Source organism: Carassius auratus, chromosome 46 (assembly GCF_003368295.1).
Source record: "Carassius auratus strain Wakin chromosome 46, ASM336829v1, whole genome shotgun sequence".
Lineage (NCBI taxonomy): Eukaryota > Metazoa > Chordata > Actinopteri > Cypriniformes > Cyprinidae > Carassius > Carassius auratus.
Genome location: NC_039288.1, coordinates 17,072,084 through 17,076,621, shown reverse-complemented (window position 1 = coordinate 17,076,621; position 4,538 = coordinate 17,072,084). Strand labels below are relative to the sequence as shown.

At 38.4% G+C, this 4,538-nt stretch overlaps 1 pseudogene; it reads left to right on the top strand.

The window, feature by feature from the left end:
- Window positions 1-4,538, top strand: part of LOC113063699 (unconventional myosin-Va-like) — an 8,392-nt pseudogene that overhangs the window by 1,497 nt on the left and 2,357 nt on the right.

Here is a 4,538-nt window from a genome sequence, read left to right as displayed (position 1 = left end):
CCCCTTTAGGGAAGATGATGAACTACCTGGGTGTTATATTTTTATTTAAATTTTTTTTTTATACGGAGTATTGATGAACATGCATCATTTGCGTAGGAAATTATACAAAAACAAAAAATATAAAACAAAATATTGAGACTATCATATGCACTAAAAGGCTTTACTAAAAAAACAATAGAAAAACAATCAAATAAATGTAAGCTGAAATAATGTAAAATATATAACTTACCGACGTTTCTCATTTTCTTTTAGTTTGTTGAAGTGCTAAAATGATTTAAAACTAAATAAAATAAACTTGAACTTAATGAAAGCTATATAGACAAATACAAATGACACAAAACAACTAATAATAATGAAAACTATAAAATATAAAAATAAAATCTAATTAAAAATATTAACAAAAACCCTTAGTATATCATTGATACTAAAATAACACTGGCTTAGATGATATTTTAATATCTCTCTCTCTCTTTGCAGGATTCTAGTGTCGCAGTTGCAAACTCAGGACAGTCCATGAGAAGGAGGCGGAGGGTTTGAGGGCGGAGCTTCAGCGGCTGAGGGCGGAGCTTGGTCAGCAGCAGCAGATGCTGTCAGACAGCTTGGAGCTTCCGCATGATGCCCGGATACAAGCAAGCCTGCAGCACGAGATCAGTCGCCTCACGCAACAAAATATGGTAAATATACATTTTAATATATCATAGTAAGTATTCTTCTGTATTATAATGATTTCTGTACATTCTAGGAACTCTTACAGCAGATGGGGATACAGGACAAAATTGTCCGCAAACTAAAGAAACACCTGAAGATATACATGAAGAAGTTTGGGGAGGCTGAAGGTAATGATTTCTCATTTAAAATATACAAACTAGTAATATTATCTGTCAAGTTAAAAGACTGACACTGAATGCTTATGCTTTAGTGTTTTTAATTAGTTTCGTAGATGAATTGACACATGAATTTCAGTGGCATCCCAAGATAATTTTTATTTAGAAAGTATTCATATTTTTGGTGGTGGCAGCAGGTGTTAATATCGAGCAGTCCTCTCCGGAGAACACGGTTGGTGAGAGCGGTCAAACGGTCAGCATCGTTCGCAAAGAGAGGGATTTCCAAGGCATGCTGGAGTACAGGAGAGAAGACGAGAGCAAACTGTTCAAGATACTCATCACAGGTGATACCTACATCATAAATATAACCAGCAGAGAAACTTTAACAATACAGATGTGTACAGTTCCTTTCTTTTGCTGTATCGATTCCAAATTAAAAGGAAAGGCTTTTTTTCTTTTCTTTTTTTGCTGAATGCTGTTACTTGTATTCTATTGAAAAAAGTGATTTTTAGTCATTTTGAGCATTGATCCACAGAGCTCAAACCCAGAGGTGTGGCGGTGAATCTGGTGCCAGGTCTGCCTGCTTACATTCTCTTCATGTGTCTGCGGCACGCCGACTACGCCAACGACGACCAGCGGGTCTCCACCCTGCTGAACTCCTCCATCAACACCATCAAGAACGTGCTGAAGGTGACACACTCTCTCCCGTCAGGAAATGATAGTAAACAGTCTTACTATGAAAAATCTGGTCCAGTTTATTTCAGTTAAACATCTGACAAAACATGCTGTGAACTTACTTATCTTTGCAGAAACGTGGAGATTTTGAAACCATTTCCTTCTGGTTGGCAAACACCTGTCGCTTCTTACATTGCCTGAGGCAGTACAGTGGAGAGGAGGTAGATTGTGTGTTGTGTTTCAAACCCTAGTGTGCTGCCTACCTAGATAGCATGTTAGACATCAGTATTATACTACTTGCATGAAGATCGTTCAAGAAAAAAAAAAATTGGCAGCAGCATTTATTAAATATCTTGTCGTGATCAAACAAGTCCTTCACGAGAAACGCAATCCCAGAATGCACTTTTTTTTATCATTTACTGCTGTATGAATGCTGACTTAATGTTATCTCTTCCTGACCTCTTTCAGGCATACACAAAGCACAACACGCCTCGGCAGAATGAACACTGTCTGACGAACTTTGACCTCTCTGAGTACCGCCAGGTTCTGAGTGATCTGGCTATTCAGATCTATCAGCAGCTCATCAGGGTCATAGAAAACATTTTACACCCCAAGATCGGTAACGCTGCATGATATAGTTATAAACATTTAATATTTAATAGACACTCTCTGCTAGATCATTCCCTCTTGTCCTCATTCTAGCACCAGCCATGCTGGAGACGGAGACTGTTCAGGTGTGATGGGTGTGAAGCCCACAGGAATGAGGAAGCGCACGTCCAGTGTCCACGAGGACAGCTCTTACTCGCTGGATTCCATTCTGAAGCAGCTGGATGTGTTTTATTACACGCTGCTTCAGCATGGCAATGACAACGAGGTGGTCCGGCAGTTCATCAAACAGCAGTTCTATGTCTTCTGCTCCGTCACGCTCAACAACTTGCTGCTCCGCAAGGACATGTGCTCCTGGAGTAAAGGCCTGCAGATCAGGTACTGACCACTCGAGGCCACTTGACATGAGGGTAGTCTGGATTGAATAATTTTTTTTTGTCATAATTTAAAAAACAAAAAATCATATAGTATGGAAGCCTATTTCCGCCACTAAATAAAAATAAAACAAGGTAATTGCAACTTTTTATCTCACAGTTCTGACTTTTCTCAGAACTGCGAGTTCATATCTCGCATTTCTGACATTTTTGTTTTTTCTCAGACTTGCGAGTTAAGTCAAAATTTTTGAGTTTCTATCACAATTCTGAGAAAAAGTTGTGAGATTTAAAAAGGATCAGCTACCTAGTTTTTATTTTTATTTTTTTAGTGGTGGATCGGGCTTCCATGGTATAGCCTATGTTTACTAATTTACAGTTTTACATTGTGTCTATAACTTTTTCTAAAACCTGTAAAATAACCTATATATATATATATATATATATATATATATATATAATTATGTGTGTTGTGTGTGTGTGTATATGTGTATTATATATGTGTATATATATACAGTATTGTTCAAAATAATAGCAGTACAATGTGACTAACCAGAATAATCAAGGTTTTTAGTATATTTTTTATTGCTACGTGGCAAACAAGTTACCAGTAGGTTCAGTAGATTCTCAGAAAACAAATGAGACCCAGCATTCATGATATGCACGCTCTTAAGGCTGTGCAATTGGGCAATTAGTTGAAAGGGGTGTGTTCAAAAAAATAGCAGTGTCTACCTTTGACTGTACAAACTCAAAACTATTTTGTACAAACATTTTTTTTTCTGGGATTTAGCAATCCTGTGAATCACTAAACTAATATTTAGTTGTATGACCACAGTTTTTTAAAACTGCTTGACATCTGTGTGGCATGGAGTCAACCAACTTGTGGCACCTCTCAGCTGTTATTCCACTCCATGATTCTTTAACAACATTCCACAATTCATTCACATTTCTTGGTTTTGCTTCAGAAACAGCATTTTTGATATCACCCCACAAGTTCTCAATTGGATTAAGGTCTGGAGATTGGGCTGGCCACTCCATAACATTAATTTTGTTGGTTTGGAACCAAGACTTTGCCCGTTTACTAGTGTGTTTTGGGTCATTGTCTTGTTGAAAACAACCATTTTCAAGGGCATGTCCTCTTCAGCATAGGGCAACATGACCTCTTCAAGTATTTTAACATATGCAAACTGATCCATGATCCCTGGTATGCGATAAATAGGCCCAAACACCATAGTAGGAGAAACATGCCCATATCATGATGCTTGCACCTCCATGCTTCACTGTCTTCACTGTGTACTGTGGCTTGAATTCAGAGTTTGGGGGTCGTCTCACAAACTGCCTGTGGCCCTTGGACCCAAAAGAACAATTTTACTCTCACAGTCCACAAAATGTTCCTCATTTCTCTTTAGGCCAGTTGATGTGTTCTTTGGCCAATTGTACCTCTTCTGCACATGCTTTTTTTTAACAGAGGGACTTGCGGGGGATTCTTGAAATAGATTAAGCTTCACAAGACGTCTTCTAACTGTCACCCAGTACTTACAGGTAACTCCCAGACTGGTCTTTGATCATCCTGGAGGTGATCATATGGCTGAGCCTTTGCCATTCATGGCTTTATTCTTCTATCCATTTTGATGGTTTGTCTTCCGTTTTCTTCCATGTCTCTCTGGTTTTGGCTCTCCATTTTAAGGCATTGGGAGATCATTTCTAAGCTGAACATGCCTATCATTTTTTTGCACCTCTTTATAGGTTTTTCCCCTCTCTAATCAACTTTTAATCAAAAGTACGCTGTTACTTTCTGAAACAATGTCTTGAACGATCCCATTTTCCTCAGCTTCAGATGCATGTTCAACAAGTGTTGGCCTTAATCCTTAATAGGGGCCACCTGATTCACACCTGTTTCTTCACAAAATTGATGACCTCAGTGATTTAATGCCACTGCTATTTTTTTGAACACACCCCTTTCAACTAATTGCCCAATTGCACAGCCTTAAGAGCGTGCATATCATGAATGCTGGGTCTCATTTGTTTTCTGAGAATCTACTGAACCTACTGGTAACTTGTT